Raw genomic sequence first — 18435 nt, forward strand, 5'->3', positions numbered from 1 at the left:
CATAACCTGTTAGATCAAGCCTTTTTTCCACTGATTACTTACCCTTACTTGACCTACCATATATAGCTACTATTTATACTAGATATATTTCACATTTCTATGTTTAGAAATGTTTTTATTTTTAATTATAAGTTTATTAATTTTTAAGTTTTTATATGTTTATTAATGATATGTTTTAAATATCATGGTTACGAATATGAATCATTATTATTTAAATTTATTTTAGTGTGACATGCATATTATGATTTTTTCCTCGAAAATATTGTTTGTAATTTTATTAATAAAAACAAAACTATAATATGTTAAAAGATCTTAGCTTCAGTGGTTTGGAAAATAATTTGTTTCCCCAACTGCATAGGTTCAAGTCTTTGGAGACATGTTGTAACTAGTATATTTTACTTAAGTCGACATTTAAATATTCACACTCATTTACAATTACTACAACATCTCCCCCATACTAGATTGTAGAACATACCTCGACATAATATCAACAACCAAATTATAAAACACTCCATACATATAACTAATTATCAACACTTATCAATATTGTAAGAAATTAACCATCATAATGTCATAGTGATGTTTCTAACACCATGATAATTGGATTGATCTTGTGATTTGAATGATATTGTAAGAAATTAACCATCATAATGTGATAGTGACGTTTTTGGCACCATGATAATTGAAGTGATCTTGTGGTATTGATTTGAGTGATATTGTAAGAAATTAACCATCATAATGTCATAGTGATGTTTCTAACACGATGATAATTAGAGTGATATTGTAAGAAATTAACCATCATAATGTCATAGTGATGCTTCTAACATCATGATAATTGGAGTGATATTGTGAGAAATTAACAATCATAATATCATAGTGATGTTTCTAACCAATGATAATTAGAATAATCTTGTTATAAATATACTATTATCATTTCAAATTGATACCTTATATATATATATATATAAATAATTTTTAAAATTAATTTTATCTAAAATTTAATATTTTTTATTTAATTTATATGTTTATTTTTTTTTTATATAAATTTAAATTATTTCATTTATATAACTTAAATGCTAAAAAATATGACATTGCATTCTTATAAATTCAAAAACACACAACTACAACAAATATTATTTCATTTATTAATCAAACTACCACTTTAACTGTTAATCAAACTACGCTTAATTTTAATACAATTTTGTATTAAATTTCCACAAACAAAAACTTCCCCAAAAAATTAAAAATTACACAAAGAAGTTAAATATAATTCCCTTCCGAGGATCTAGCCTTGAACTTACACAATTCATAGGAGATCCATGCATGTCTCTCTCTTAGCTCGATGAGTACATATCATCAATAATAGTTTTGCTACCAACATGGAATGGAAAGGCCTTACCTATTGAGACTTAAAATGGAAGAAATCACAAATTTGAGACTTAAGGGGCATGTAATCATTACTTTATAATTATTTATTTTTATTAGTCCCTGCCTAGGACTATTACCGATCGATCGATCGCTAACCGAGCATTAGTTCATAGTTTGACCGTTATATTTTCAGTGTATTGGCATTTTAACCTAAGTTTAAGCAAAGTTTTGGTCCGGAAAATAATTGGGGTCTTATTACAGCCTTCACGTTGTTCGATGCAAAGTACGGTTGATATGCCAACGTTGTTCGATGCAAAGTACGGTTGGTACCTGTTCTTACGCCATCACCACCATGGGACTTCACAACTAGTGTGTTGAACTTATCCAAACCCTCGTCATTCAATTCCTCTGTCACCAATTTAATAGCTGGTACAACTGGAACAATCTTTCTCCGGATCCTTCTTGTTATCGACGGTGTAGGCTTCAGTTTGCAGATCGCATGGCTATGGCTGTTTCGGGTGGCTTATCATGTACTCAAACAAAGTTTGTGGGTCATTTGCTACCCTCTACTTTGGCGTTCTGCCCAACACCTTTGCTCTGCCTAAGGGAAAACTCTTCTGGGATTCGAACGCATGATGCTTTCGACTAGTTGCAGCAACAATCGGAGTGCTCTAGTACAAGGTCGAGGTGCGGCCTACTGTTTATCAGGTGAAGTTACAAGTTGTTCCAAGTCTATTTTCTTTTCTTCGTTTCCCTGTATTGTCCTACCAGATCTTCCTTAATTCACAAACTTAGCACTTCTTGTAGTTTGGTCTGGTGAGGGTGCTGCATGAACACTTTGTCTTGTCAGCTGGGCGGCGAGCTCTTTGGTCCAACCTTTATCGTTTTTCCAGGTAAGTATTTAGCCTCTCAGGTTATCTCACTGTAAGAAAAAGGGTTCTTGTGTCTTAATTAAAACATGGCTTTGTTCTTTCGTTCCAGGGATAAATCTATTTTTCTCAGACTCTGTTCTGCATGCAAATACTTGCTGGAGCTACTAGTCGGTCTTCCTATCATCTGATGGAGGGTTTAACTTTCCTCCTATTGTAGTGGTTTATAGCTTTTACCCTTGGGTTTTTGGCCCTTCTCATGTAGACCAGAGTCTTTGTTGAAGTATTGCCGACCTCACTACGACTATGGTTTTATTTTATTAAAGTCTGTAATATTTTTGTTCGACCTTGATTCAGTTTCTTGGATTTGCTATACTGAGTTTTATGGTTCGACTTCCTCCCGAAGTCTGCACCAAATTGAGTAAATGTATTACTAGAAATAGGAAAGGCCTTCATAAAATCAACACAGAAGCAGTACAGCTTCAAGTGATTCTGTCTAGCCTCCTAAATGCTAGCTCAAAGAGTGAATATGTGATGCATTGTCTGGTGCTCAATTAGCCTGTCTAATCTTTCCTTTCTTAAGTAGACTTGATTGACTACACTCTTTTGATGTTTCCTCGTCTCGTTTCTAGCCTTCCATCATTGGTCTATATAAACATATATTGAGGTGTGCGTTTGATCCACTTCTAACTGGTTTATCAACTAAGTATATCTTTTATTTATCTTTGGAACTGTTATTTAGTAAACATATTATTTCAATTGTCTGAATCATGGTGCCTGTTTCTTTTAAATGTCTGTGATCGATTGAAATTTCAAACATTATCCTTGCATCTTGCCGTTGATACATAGAGGAACCTGAGGTTTTCTCAAGACAGAGGTTACACTAGCTCTAAAGGAACCTGAGGTTTTCTAGGTTCAAGATTTTTGTTTTCAGGATATATGATTCTCAATACTGTTAATTTCTGGTATGTTTTTTCTTAATTTCACACAACAGGTTAACTCTCTGTTAATGTTAAGGTATGCGCTCATCAAGTTTTTGTTATTTTGCTAGTCCTATTGATTCCATACCCAATGTAACTATCGCAATATAGGTTGCATATGGTCCATATTTTTAGTCATCTTTATAGAATGTGCCAAATCCCCATCAGTCATATTTCTCTGACAATATATCTGAGATAATGCAGTTGTATTTTGTTTCCTCCCATGACTACAATTATACAGTTTTTTTCGTGCTGAAAAATAAATCCAGTGACAACATTTCTCTCTTTGGCATCACATAATGCATCACTGTAAACAAAACTTTCTTTCTGTGCCTAGGCTCCGTCGTTTCTGGTTCAGATCTGTGGTTGTTAAGGACGGGATTTGGTGTGTGCCACGATTACAGGGGAATTATAGTTGGGCAAAATTCCAGGCTCCCAAATCTTTAGAGATCATGCTGTGATTGTCTGATACCTGTACCAATTATGCCCTCAAATTGTTTGCACAATGACAAACAGTATTATTTTTCAGAAACTCCTTTTCATTCGGATTAGGTTTTTGCCATGAATATTAGTAATCTGTCAACATTCAGATTAGGTTTTTGCCATGCTTCATAGTCCATGAAGAGTTTGAGGCCAAGCATGAGAAAATGTTCATTTTCAGAAACTCCTTTTCATTCGGATTAGTTTTTTGCCATAAATATTAGTAATCTGTTAACATTCAGATTAGGTTTTTGCCATGAAGATTCTGACAACATTCAGATTAGTTTTTTGTCATCTTTAGAATTCACTATCTTGAATGTTGTTAGTTTTTTGCCATAAATATTAGTAATCTGTTAACATTCAGATTAGGTTTTTGCCATGAAGATTCTGACAACATTCAGATTAGTTTTTTGTCATCTTTAGAATTCACTATGTTGAATGTTGTAACCAAACCAAAAAGTTAATGTGAGTAAACTAATGCTGAAGAGTCAATTTATAAAATAACAAGAATCAAGTGTTTTCTAAAGTAAATTGGCTCTTCACCGTGGCATCAGGGACCAAACCAAAAAGTTAGTGATCGATTGAAATTTCAAACATTATCCTTGCATCTTGCCGTTGATACATAGAGGAACCTGAGGTTTTCTCAAGAGAGAGGTTACACTAGCTCTAAAGGAACCTGAGGTTTTCTAGGTTCAAGATTTTTGTTTTCAGGATATATGATTCTCAATACTGTTAATTTCTGGTATGTTTTTTCTTAATTTCACACAACAGGTTAACTCTCTGTTAATGTTAAGGTATGCGCTCATCAAGTTTTTGTTATTTTGTTTCCTTTGTAATTTGCAAATTAAAGCATACGAACAGTTCCTATATTGTTCTGTTTGGTCAATCGTCAAAAATTAAAAGCAAGCATGTTAGATAACTCACATCTCACATCTTTTCTCGAAGCTTCTCAAATTCCTGTTGTTCTATCGCTTATTTTTCAGTGCTCATAACTCATGACAATCCAAGTGATGTTATAAAGGCAATATACAACATTGGGCAACATGTTTAACTAGTAAAATATAGATTTCAATAGACAATCTATTGTTATTTTATTTCACAAATGCAATCAACAATAATGTTAACTTTCAGAAATATTCTTAAAGTTATGGTGCATTTTTTCATTTTGTCTTTCCACTGCTTCCTTTTGTTAACTTGCAGAAATATTCTTAAAGTTATGCTGCATTTTTTCATTATGTCTTTCCACTGTTTCCATTTCCAATTTCTTTGTTATTTATAAATATGACTTGTTGCTAGAAATTTGATATTTGTTTGGCAACATAATGCAAGAGCCTATTTTTTTAATATATATATTTTGTTCGAAACAATCATCTTCACTTTTTGCTAATTTGATCAATATTTTTTGCAAAGCTGTAGAAGACAATTGCAGAAGGCAAGTCTGGTAAGCAATTGCAAATGATGGAAGAAATAATAGATGTTGACAGTTACAAATTCAGATTACAATGCATTTTGCCTGACAACATTGATACTGTATTAAAAAGAAATGGTCTTTTTAGACTAAATGCATTTTCATATACTGTAGGAGATTGTCTATTTGACTCATTCGAAATGCTTCTACATTTTCATTATACTTCAAATGAACTACGAAATGGGTTAATAGAACATTTTTTTTTTTGCTTAAACAACAATGGTGTTGAAGCAATAGAGTCATATGAGTATGAACTAGCACCTGACTTCCTATACGAGTTACATGGTATTAATGATATTGGTACATATCTTCATAAAATGTGTTGTTCTGCATCTACAAATATAAAGGAGTCTGACCAAGGTTTATGAGAATTGATTAAATTTAACTCCATGACGTAAGCATCATACACTTCTAATTCCCCTCATTGATTCTATTGTAAAGCAGCTATCAAGCTTCATTGCTAATATCATGTAATTAGTTCTATATATTTTGTCGGCACAGTCGCTGCACTCATCATTTTTCTATCTCGGGTTCTTCGTCTCTTTGCAGTCTCAGTCATTACTAGTGATTTGTCTTTCTCGTTGGTAAAACAACTGTTGATATACTGCTAATGCCATATTTTCTCTGTTTTTGAAAACTCTTGGCTATTTACACCACAAATATCATGTTGTTACTTTTATATGTTCTATTTTTTTTTTCTATGGTGTTTTCTTCTCTGCAAGGGCTTTTCCTAGTCGGGCCTACAATGTGTACATTCAGTTTATCAAACATGTTTGTCTGCCTGTCTTGACTCTTCAACATGCTTGGATAATATACCCCCATTGATCAATCCATGAACTAAGCACATATCTTTATAGTGTGGCCATTCCTTCTGATAATTGTATTTTTTTGGCAAATTGGTCATGGTTATTCTTTTGTTTTTTCATCATTAATAATATTTGCTAGTACTGTTGCTAATTTTGTGTTTTTTGTGTTTGTTTGATAGTAAATAGTAGTGTGGCATTTAGTCTCTCCCATTGGATATCGTTCCCCTCTATTGTATTTTTAGTAGTTCACAGTATTACTTCATCCTTATGGTTCCTGTGCATATTATCGGAAAAGAAGATGGCTTCTTGTTCTACCGTGTCACAATATTTCTCTCTTGTAGCCAGTATCGGTCAGGGCATACCCTATCCGCTCTTTTTAGTTGAGGCTTTAATCATGTAAATTGTATCTTTGCAGGGAAAACCTCCCGACTGGCACGATTTTTGTGGTATTCTAACATTGCTTGTTATAAACTCTACCATAAGTTTCATAGAGGAAAACAATGCTGGCAATGCTGCTGCAGCACTGATGACTCGCCTGGCTCCAAAGAGCAAGGTCTGTTCACTATCTTTTGTATGAGTGGCAGCCCCGATATTTTCAGTTTTCTATCCTTGGTTTTGCGGGAAAGCATGCAACTGGATGTTCAGAATCCTCTTAAGATCATGGGTGCTGCAGTTTTAAATTCCTTAGTCAATGACTTAAGACTTTGAACTTAACAGGTTCTCAGAGATGGACAATGGAGTGAAGAAGATGCAGCAGTGCTTGTTCCTGGTGACATAATCAACATCAAACTTAGAGATATTGTTCCTGCGGATGCGCGTCTTCTTGAAGGAGATCCTTTAAAGATTGATCAGGTCTTAATCCAATCCTTTTCTTTACTTCTTATTTCTGATTACAAGTGCTGGAATTTTCGGTATGCTTTTATATGGTTTCTGGGATTAACTTCAATTGTTTTGGTACTTTTCCTGAGCCACGTTTTATGACAATATTTTTGAATGTGTGTAGTCTGCCCTCAGTGGTGAGTCATTACCAGTAACAAAGGGTCCTGGCGATGGGGTTTATTCTGGCTCTACTTGCAAACAGGGTGAACTTGAATGTGTTGTCATTGCTACTGGGGTCCATACCTTTTTTGGTAAACCAGCACACATTGCCGACAGTACAAACCAAGTTGGCCACTTCCAAAAGGTTGGTATTTATTCTGGACTTCTGATTCTTTTTTTTTCCTTTCTCTTATTTCATAAATACATAATTTTTGGTGATACTGCAGTTGTACCAAATTGGCTAGTTAGGGTCCGTGGTAATATTGGATGATCCAGTACTGTTAGTTTCCTTCAAACAATTATCAATTACTAATTGTTGTCATGAATAGGTTTTCACGAAAGGATATGACAAGGATGCTGTTGTCCTGATGGCCGCAAGAGCATCCAGAACAGAGAATCAAGATGCCATTGATGCGGCAATTGTTGGGATGCTTACAGATCCTAAGGAGGCAAGTATTTTTTTATGTCATCATATTAAATTTTAGTTGATAAGCAGGCCTATGCTTATTTTACTGATTTGTATCTTTTGTTGTGGGTTTTAACATCCATGGATCTAAAAGGCGCAGGCAGCCATTCAAGAGGTCCATTTTCTTCCTTTTAATCCAACTGACAAGAGGACAACTCTCACTTATATTGACAATGAAGGGAAAATGCATCGAGTTAGTAAACGTGCTCCAGAGCAGGTATTGTTCTTTGGAACTTTGACCTTCTTCATTAGACTTGGTAATGGGATGTATTGTTTAGAAAGTGCTTCAAAAATTATTTGTACACATTCTATTAAAACTGAAATGACCAAATACTTTCTGCTAGATTCTTAACCTCGCACATAATAAGCCACAAATTGACCGGCGAGTTCATACAGTTATTGACAAGTTCGCTGAACGAGGACTTCGCTCTCTTGCAGTTACATATCAGGTTAATAATATGTCTTCTTTTGCTTTATCCGTGGGCTGAATCTTCCCAGTAAGTTCTTTTTGTTGATTATTTATTCTTTATAGCTATCTCAAAATGTTTGCAGGAAGTTCCAAAGGGCAGGAAGGAGAGTCCAGGAGGACCCTGGAATTTTATTGGATTGATGCCTCTTTTTGAACAATCACAAGGGCTCTTAATCTTGGTGTAAATGTCAAAATGATCACAGGTATGGTGAGGTTATGGTGTCATCAGTTTCACTACTATTTTTGTAATGCAGCGAGCCGACATTTAACTATTTACTTGCAAATGTTCATCAGGAGATCAATTGGCTATTGCCAAGGAGACAGGTCGCCGACTGGACATGGGTACAAACATGTATCCATCATCCTCTTTACTAGGTCAGGACAAAGATGAATCAATTGCAGCTTCGCCAGTTGATGAACTAATAGAGAAGGCTGATGGTTTTGCTGGTGTTTTCCCTGGTGAGCAACAATTATCTTTTACTTCTGTGTTTTTTCATATACTTTTATTTTTTCATTTCCTTAATTAGTGTTTGATTCCATATCCTTCCTGATTTTGACTGGTCATTGCAGAGCATAAGTACGAGATTGTTAAACGATTGCAGGCTAAAGAAGGCAGACATAGGAATTGCTGTTGCTGATGCAACTGATGCAACAAGAAGTGCTTCTGACATAGTCCAGTCAACAAACTGGCCCCATAGCTATTTTGTTACTATGTAATATTTGCATCCACTGTGAAATGATTTACAGCTGAGAGTACCTGCCTGCCTTGAGCGACTTATATGAATTACTGGTTTTAAGGTTTAAAGATCGATTTATATGAATTATTGGTTTTAAGATTTAAAGATATTTTTCAGTCTAGGCAATTAATTTTTCAGTCAAGATTGAACAGAATGTTTATTTGTGGTTGAGCATTATTGAAAGGGCTGAATTCGATCACTTTGTATCTCCAAACCCTGTTCCTAAATGATTTTGTGCATTTCTGTTTAGCATCTTCATTCAAATAAAGCTTCTTTAAGTTCATAATCGTTCTTGTCATACCTAGACAGATGGATGCAAATGGTCGCTTCTCTGCAGCATGTAGGCTAGTCAAGAAACTGGCCCCGTAGCTATTTTGTTACTATGTAATATTTGCATCCACTGTGAAATGATTTACCGCTAAGAGTACCTGCCTGCCTTGAGCGACTTATATGAATTACTTATTTGTGGTTCAGTCCATTTATTCCTTGACCTCTGCCTCCCATCCTCTCCAGACTTGGGACAATTTCCGCCAGGCCAACTTTTCCAAGTTCTGTAATTCCCTGCAGACCCCGGCAGGGACTACCGCCACGGCAGTGGCTCCTTGTTCATTATAGTGTCGTGTATTTACGATTTATGAAGAGGTGGAATATTGTTAGGTTTAAATTTAGGTGGATCCTCTTAATAATGTTTTATTTTCATCATTCACTTAATTTATATTATTGAAACTGATTTTTTACGTAGGCATTCTAAAGTTTAAAAAGTAGTATAAATTATTTTTATTTTTAATTTTTGGGTATATTAGTAAAATTGGTAAATAGATTGGATGTGATATGAGGTTAATTTTTTCAATTATAATTATTATTAAAATTTTATTTTCATCTCGTAACTTAGTTTGTATGATCAAAATGTAATATTAAAGGTGAAATGCAATATTAAACATTCAACCACAGTCAACTATTGGTCGGTCAACCATTGGTTTGAATTGGTCAAACCAATTCAACCATGGTCAACCATTGTCAGCATGGTCATCCATATTTAACCATAGTCAACCATGGTCAATTGTTGTCACTCACGAAGAACCATGGTAAACCATACTCAACCATGTTCAACGATAGTTAACCATGGTCAACTATCGTCAACCATGGTCAACCTCATCATCCCTCATCAACCATAGTCAACCATGGCCAACCATTGTCATCCATAATCAACCATGTCCACCCCTCACAAACCAATGTCACCCCTTGCCAACCATAATTTGACCATATTTAACCATGGTCAACCCTAGTCAATTATGGTCTACTAATCCTCCTCGCGCATGTTGACCATCAACTAGCACAACCACATTGATAAAGGGTTGATATATATTGATCAACATCATTTTCCACTTTTTAAAATGCTTGGCATCATTTTCCATCTTCACACATCAATCAACACCCACCTTTCATACATTGATCGACACAAAGAGATTTAAAAGGTGGAAAATGATGTCGATCATTGTATATCAACCACTTTATTTAAAGTGATTATGCTAGTTATATTATGATACATGTCCATTTAAATATGCAGTACTTCTATATTAAAATTGAAAGTTAGTGTTACGGTTGGTACAACATAGCCTTGCAATATTGTCATTCTTCATTACTTTTAAAGTCATTATATTTTCACTTAGTCTTTCAAAAAAGTTATCGTTAATGGACAACAATACATAGACAAAAGGATTAGAAATGCAAAAGAATATACAGAGAAGAAAATATTGATTGCAAGCACAAGCAAGCACTTTGTGTTTGGAAGTAAAAACATTTCTATATGTAAACATGGTAATCAACTCAAAGAGAAGCATGGTAGCGTTCTCTAATAATTCACAAGGAAACTCAATGCTTAACATTATAATTAACATAATTAAGTTAAAATGCAGGAACTAGGGAATAACATCAATTTGTGGATAGCATATTACATGGCATCCACGTAAAAAATACTTCGATTTGCAAAAAGCACATTGCATGGCATTTAGTCATGAACCATGAGGTTGTCTCTCATCAAATGTTAGTTATTAGATAATTGTGAACCCTTGTGCATGGGAGTTTGTGGATGGAAATGAAGGTCACCTCAACCTTAGATATAAATACAAACTTCAAAACTACATTGGTCATGTTTTATCACACATTTTTCGATCCTTCATAATTGTTCCTCTTAAATGGACATTGCAGAGATTATCCAAATATTGAAGCACTCACCTATGACTATTAGGTTCATTCCATTGAATTACTGCCAACAATATGAGGTTGTTGATGGTCATTATTGATATTTGGTGTTCACTTGACACCTTTGCATTGATTCAGGAGGATCTCGAGACACCAAGGGGATGGATAAAGGCTCAAAATTCAAAATGGAAAAAAGGAGAATTTTATGGCATCAGCTGAGAGGGCTCGTCTTCTTGATCGCGGTGGAGCAAACAGGGTGTCAATCCGAGCTCGTATGCAAAAGATAGAGCTCTTCAAAGATTGGTATGGCAGAGGAAAAATGAGGCCCACAGGACACCACATGGCATCCCAGTCAGCACGCGGGACCCACATGGCAGCTTGACACTTGGCATTCCTCCAATGGCCTCCTAAACCTGCACAAGCAACAAAAATCATTTTAATTATTTTTATATAGTTATTAACTTAACTATATAAACAAAACCCAAATTCATAACCAAAATCCAAAATATATATATATATATATATATATATACCAAACAAAACATATAATATAATATAGTTATATTATATACCATATAACAAATCACATATATGGTAAACAAAACTATATAAAACAAATATTCAAACTATATATTATAGTTCATACATCTTATCCAAACAAACGCATTATGATAAAGGTTATAACGTATGCCATAAAAGGAGGCAACGTGACATACCATATGATAAAGATTTGAACCACCAAATACGCATGCCATAACCAACGTAGGGTGGATATTATATATGGTGCTATAAAGTTTGAAACCCAACGAAGTTACCAACGGTCATGCCATGTACGGAGATGTAAAGATACGTATGGAGATATGGTGGTTGGGGCAGCCACGTGGTGGTCCCGCCGCCCCCAACGTACAGTCTGAGTTAAGCATGCTCCATAGGGTGGGGGCGAGTCTTATTTCCACCTCTATAGCAAAGTTAATGCTATAGAGGTACCCCTCTGACAGCCTCATAGAGCATCATCGACCATACATCATCGGACCATGCATTGTAAATTTTATCTGTCTCCGGCATCCCGCTCCGGTTGCCCATTGAAACCCCCGGCGACCCTGCCCGCGGCCACCCGTAGCCTCCCATCAGATCGTATTTGTTGCGGCAACAGTCCCTCTATTTCAAATTTCAGATTTGAGTTTTGAGCGGGATGCACCTTTGTATACAATACATATACGATTGAATTTTGAAAACCCTCCAAACTTTGAAATTTGAATTTCAATGCGCGCTCAAATTTTTGGAATGAACTGATGACAGAATCATTGTTGGGTTTCCACCATGGTTTTTGTGTTACATTAGCCCAGCGCTGACGTTTTATGAAGTTTGTGGTGAAAGTATCAAAACGTTTCTGAACGAATGCCTCCGCCTCCTCCTCCTGGTTTGAGGTCCCAATCCCCGCCGTGGATGAACGGGGTCGAGGACTGCGTATATCAGCGTAATGACCTGCTTATCCTCCCTGGCTCTGGCCCTACTGTTTGGTTTTGTAATTTCTCTCGAGCCCTTCAATCCGCCTAGGATTCTGGGCCCACTGTTCTGCCCAGAAGTTGAAGTTGGTGTTGGTGTAGATCTGTAATATTTTCTTCAGATTTAGCAGAAAAGAGCTATGCATGCATTTTGCTCTGAATTTGTGTTTCACCGGAATTAATACTCAGCGGCGGATTTCCTCATACCGCCATTATAGAGGTAGCTGTAAGTTCAGAGGCATTGTATCGGCCGCCTTTGTCTGCAACAGCTGACACAGCTCTGAATTGCTTTTGTATTCATAGCCACCCTTTGGGTTTTTGTATTCTTTTGGACTTTGTCCCAAAATTTTGATCAATATCAATATTGTTTCGAAGTTTGTTTGGATTCGTCTTGAAGAGTTAAAAAAAAAATTGTTTTTCGCATTTGGTATGTTTATGGTTAAGAAGAAAATTCACCTAACTACTGTTTGTTAAATGATAAATCCCTCACCTTTTGCTTTAAGCAATCTCATACGCAATCTTTGCTCCATGAGATGAATATGCGACAGACAATCCGGATGCCATGAAAAACGGTGATTTTCAAGTGGGGTTCCGAATTTATGGAAGCGAATTCCTCCACCGCCTTTCCGATACGTGCAACACTATTTAGGAACAATTAATCCATTCATTCTTTTTCGCATTCAACACCACGCGATTTTCTTCCATCCCTCCACAGAATTATATAAATATCCTGGATTGCCTTAGGGTTTTCGTTTTCTGTGAAGAAGAGTTTCTGAGTTGCATCATTTTACAGACCCTCGCAGAAGTAACGATATGACGAATTGTGCAGCTGCCCTGGAACATGTAAAAGGAGACGAATTGCTGGAGCTGTTTCCTTTGCATCCCGACGGTAACCTCAGGTCCAAGTGCAGCAGTAGTTTGAAGTATGGAGTGGCTGGGAGGTGCCACTCCATGAAGTATATGATGTGGGAGGGGCTGAGAGGGGCTGTTGGCTGGGAGGTGTTGTTAGTGTGGGAGGTGCTCTTGGCTGTGGATGCTACTGTTGCTGGTTCATATTCCACTGACTTCCTTCTCTGGCTTTGGTGGTGCATGACTCGGGAACTCCCGCGCTAGTGTACTGGGCTGTGGTGACCCTGAGGTGGCGGACTACCGGTCGGGGATTTTCTCTTTGGATCAAAACAGGAACGTTCATTGTTATATTTTGCTACTCTGTTCCTGAAGAGCGTCGTTATATTCCTACTTCACGAGTATGTTTCCATCCCCTTTACCGGAGATTATTCACATTATTTTACTCTTTCTACTCGCACTCTACATTCTCACTCCCCGGAAGCTTTCACATGTTCACTTGGGAAGATTTCCGTAACTTTTTTGGAACCGGGATCGATATTGAGTCTGGGATCCCACAGGACCGGTCAAAGTTGTGTTATCTCTGGGAGAGATGGCTGGACTCGTTTTATATTTCTCGTACTTTTAAAGACATTAGTTTGAGGTGCTGCCAAAGACATCAGTAGTGAGGATTCACCTCACTGCCGTTTGTTAAAGGTGTTTTAATTTGTGAACGAATTATCTATTTTAATGTAAGAAACTAAAGTTTGTAAATTTTTTTTGTGAGACTATTAAATTAAAATTGAAAATTTACAATAATAATCTAAGGACAAAAAGAGAAACCTTCTTTTATTTGCAAATAAATAAAATATTTTTAAGGGTTATGATTGAACATATTTAATTAGTAGAATTGGAATATTTTGTAAATATTGTGTTTAATATTAAATAAAGATATTTTGAATACTAGAGAGTTTTGCTATGGCCTTGTCATCCTAGGACTTTTCCTCTAAAGTATCCTCCTCGTCATTATTCTCCAACTCATATTGTTGACCTAATTCTTTTTTTTAATGTATTTTTTAGAAGAATATTCTCCAACTCATATTGTTGACCTACTTCCTTTTTTATGTATTTTTTAGAAGAAATTTATTCTAATTGCTTAGCTTTTGGTTTCAAACTGCATTTTTACGATACGAGGGGTCCCATCGTTCTCTACACAAAAAAAACAATTTATTCCTTTTAAGGTCATTCAGTTGCTCACTATCTAACCTATCATAATCATTTCGTGGTTGTTGTGATTCTCTTTCAAATTTTTCCTTGTACTTATCTCTCTTTTGTGGGAACCCTTTGGATTGAAACTTGCTTCTAGAAGTAGAAGCCTCCATGTCCCTTTCTTTTGTTATGGCTTCCTACAAGGTAGGTGGATTAAGGGCCTTAATACAACCAATCAAAGGATCTTTTCAAACCATCCATGAATAGAAATATGAGTCTTGTTTCTAATGTATCAATGACTAGCATTGCAAGCCTCTGAAAAGCTACTATATAAGTGTCAACTAAACCTCACTGCTTAAGTTATGCCAACTCTTTGAAATTTCACTTTGAATCTTCTTGGCAAATCCTTTGATCAACCTCTCTGCAATATCTACATATGAAGTGTAATATCTACATATGAAGTGATCCTGTCATGTCCAATGGTGATCATCATCCCATGATGCCACCACTTGTGTGTTATGCCATTGAAGTGTATCATTGTATATTGATGGATTATCCCTCTGGCATTGGGTTGAGTTAGAAATAGGTATTAATCTTTTAATCCCAAGCTCATGCTAAAGTCTTCCATGAACCATCATAATATGGGAGAGTCAATTTTCCTACTTTCTTCTTCAAATAATGATTTTATGCTTTGTCACATTTGCAAGGTCTATGTTTCATATTGACATCAATATCATCTCTAAGTGATATAGAAACCTAAAAATATGTGCCACTATTTTTCCAATCCTACATAAAATGATTTTACAAATGGCTCACTTGTGCTCATTTTCAATTGGCGCTAGTGTTATTGGTGAGAAGGTGGGCATAAGGGGCCTCAAACTAATGGTTCTAGTCGGATGATTTTGACTTCTCCAACGAACAAAATTATCTCCCTGGTCATTGTTTCCTCCATTGTGTCTCCATTATTTACATTGCTACGACCAATATTAACTCCCATTTGTCTAGCCATCAACTATGTCAAAAGGCAAAATTGTTGATTCTATGCTTCGTCTCTTTCCTCTGTAGTTTATTTCCCTCTAACCAAGGCATCCAAAAAATTCATAAAATATTCTTTGGTGTTCTAATTTCTAGGGTCTCTGCCACCAATATTACTTGTATTTTATCCCTCAACTGCTCTCGCAAACATGTTTCTATAAGTATTGTAATGGTATGTGTAAGGTTGTTCATCAAATCCTAACATATCATTATACTATCATATTAGACCCTTCATGATGGAAGGATACATTGCTCCAATACCACTATAACATACACCCTTGTGTGTGTTTTTTTTTTCATTCTTTGTTTGAATGTGTTTATAAAAGAGAGATATGCAAATTTGTTTGATAATGATACCCACAAATTGATTTAACTTTGATTTATTATTACAATTGAGATAACATTTAAAAATATAATTCAAGGATACCCATTAAATTTTGAAATGCATAAGTAACGACACTATAACACAATATTGTAGTGAGCTCTCACTGTAACAAAATATTGTAGTGAGCTCTCAAATACATTTTGCTACCACAAATATCCTCAAATATGATCTCGACTATAGATATCAAACTGGCAATGAGACCCAAATGTGATCTTTGTGTGAAATCACCAAGATATTCTATAGATTATATCTCTCAATAACATGGATAACTTTTACTACAAGGGTTTCTTCCTCATAAACAAAGAAGAAGTAATGTCCTCTAGAAAATGGCAATATCAAATATCAAAACCAACATACGAAATGAAATCCACAAATTTTATTTTATAACTATCACAAAACGTTCAACCCTCTTCATCAAGCCATGTGGGACTAAATAAAATCACTTTTAGTCCCCCAATTAAAGGCCTCATTCTTCTTCTTCTTTTTTAAAGAAAACATCTTTCACTTTATAAATAACCCTTATAATCCATTAAAAATGTTAAAATAACAATAAATTTAAATCAAAGATTTAATTTTAATAATTACCTTTATTTGATTTAAAACCATTGGACTATATAAAATGCTAAGATAGTCATTAAAATTGTACCCACCGATAATATTAAAAATAGTAACCCTACCAACTAACCTAGTTGGTGCTTGAAACTAACTTACTAAAAATAGTACTTATTGGAAAACGATATTGAAATTATTCTAGAAAAGGGAATCCTACTCATAAACCCGATGAGATCTCAATTCACCATCAAACATTGCCAAATTGTTGGATTAATTGCCTCCAAGGTGTTGATTCTTCAATACCTTCTAATTTCTCAACCATAGAAAAATGAAACCACTTGAGATTAGGGCCCCTTGAGATCTCGACCTCATAAAATTTTGACTTGTTAACTCATAAAATTTTGGTCTACTGTTGCCTCAGGCAATTTTGGCCTTCTTCCCAGAATTCATTTTGCTACCTAGAAACTCATCTTGTTTCCTAAGAAACTCATCCTTATTCCATCTCAGATGGTGATCTTAATTGGTGTCATGAAGTGTTGAACGAGTATCCTATTTATATTCTTCTTGGGAGATTGAATGGGTGACTCTTCATGTTGGTCCAACTTGAACATTAGGAGGGCCAACTTGATTGTTTTGGTGTAAAAATTTCAAATTTCAAAAAATAATTTATTTCTCTTTTGAAGCCAACATGAATAACATGTGTTATATTTATTGTTAGATATATTTGGAGTGCTAAAAATATTAATTATGAAGATTAACTGTAGCTACAAAAATCAACACAAGGTTCCCTATTCCTAACCCAATAGCCTATAGGAACCAATTGAAAGGTTAGAGGTTCACCAACTCAATTGGTTAGGAAGGGGACATTACAAAATTACTCATAAAGTTTGGTATCAATAATGTGGAACGTTTTATTATCCCTTCTTCTTCCTATTTTATTCTTTCTTCAATATTATGTTCTAGTAACAAAGAAGAAAGATTATATGTCTCATATACCATATGCAAGTGCAAAAGGATGTTTAATGTATACCATGGTATGTACTAGACTAGATATTTTACATGAAGTTGGTGCCTACAATAGATATGAGGCAAATCTAGGAAATGGACTTTAGGCATTAGCGAAATGGGCGCTTTAGTATATTATAGGCTCAAATAATTATTTCGTCACCTTTGATGGTTGTAGTGGTTCAATTTGTGGTTATGTTGATTTAGAGTATCTATAAGTTGGATTTCAAAGTTTTAAGAAACAATTTCTTTACTAAGGAAAAATATATCATTGTCTCACATGCATGCAAAGCAAAAATTTGGTTAAAGGGTCTTGTGGGTGAGTTTGGAAATAAGTATGACAAGGTGAATGTATTATGTGATAGTCAAAGTGTCATACATTTGGTTACTAATCAAATTTATCATAGCAAGACTAAGCACATTGATATTAGATATAATTTTGTAAGACAAATCATTCATGGAGGTGGAGTAGATCTTAAGAAGGTTCACGCCCAAGAAAATTGTGCAGACATGTTCACAAAATTGGCGTTGCTAGAGAAGTTACAGTGTAGTTTGTCTTCTCTTGGATAATAGAGAAGGTGATGAAACAAGACTAGGTATGGTATAAGGTAAATTGTTGTCAAGGGGAGATTGTCACATGACAACAATACTTTTTCTAAAACATATGGTTGTTCCTATTCTTATTTGTTGGAGAGTTTCAAAACTCTTGGCCTTTTACATTCTAAAATGAAAGCCAATAACTGTATAAATTCATAAGGTGGTGATCCTTGTATGCATCCCACAAGCTTTTTGAGTAATAATATCAAATATCTTATTCCCCTATGGTGATTTTTATTAGTATTTATGTTTCATTTGATTTTTGCAAATTTTACTTTTAATTTTTTATGCGTGATGGGCCTCGCAAATAGGTTAAACATATGGTCCATATAACCAGTCATATGAACATAAAGGCTACATTAAAACTTCCTTTTTGCACTTAATAACACTTTCTTAGCTTAATGAGTTTGTAGGAGGGTCAACGATATTTTCCATGCTT

At 35.2% G+C, this 18435-nt stretch overlaps 1 pseudogene; it reads left to right on the forward strand.

Annotated features, from left to right (window-relative positions):
• Positions 1–8661, forward strand: part of LOC149224874 (plasma membrane ATPase 1-like) — a 77513-nt pseudogene extending 68852 nt beyond the window's left edge.
• The last annotated feature ends 9774 nt before the right edge of the window (positions 8662–18435 follow it).

This window comes from Pinus tabuliformis, chromosome Q (genome assembly GCF_031772625.1).
Source record: "Pinus tabuliformis cultivar Carrire ecotype Pingquan chromosome Q, CPIR1, whole genome shotgun sequence".
Taxonomy (NCBI): domain Eukaryota; kingdom Viridiplantae; phylum Streptophyta; class Pinopsida; order Pinales; family Pinaceae; genus Pinus; species Pinus tabuliformis.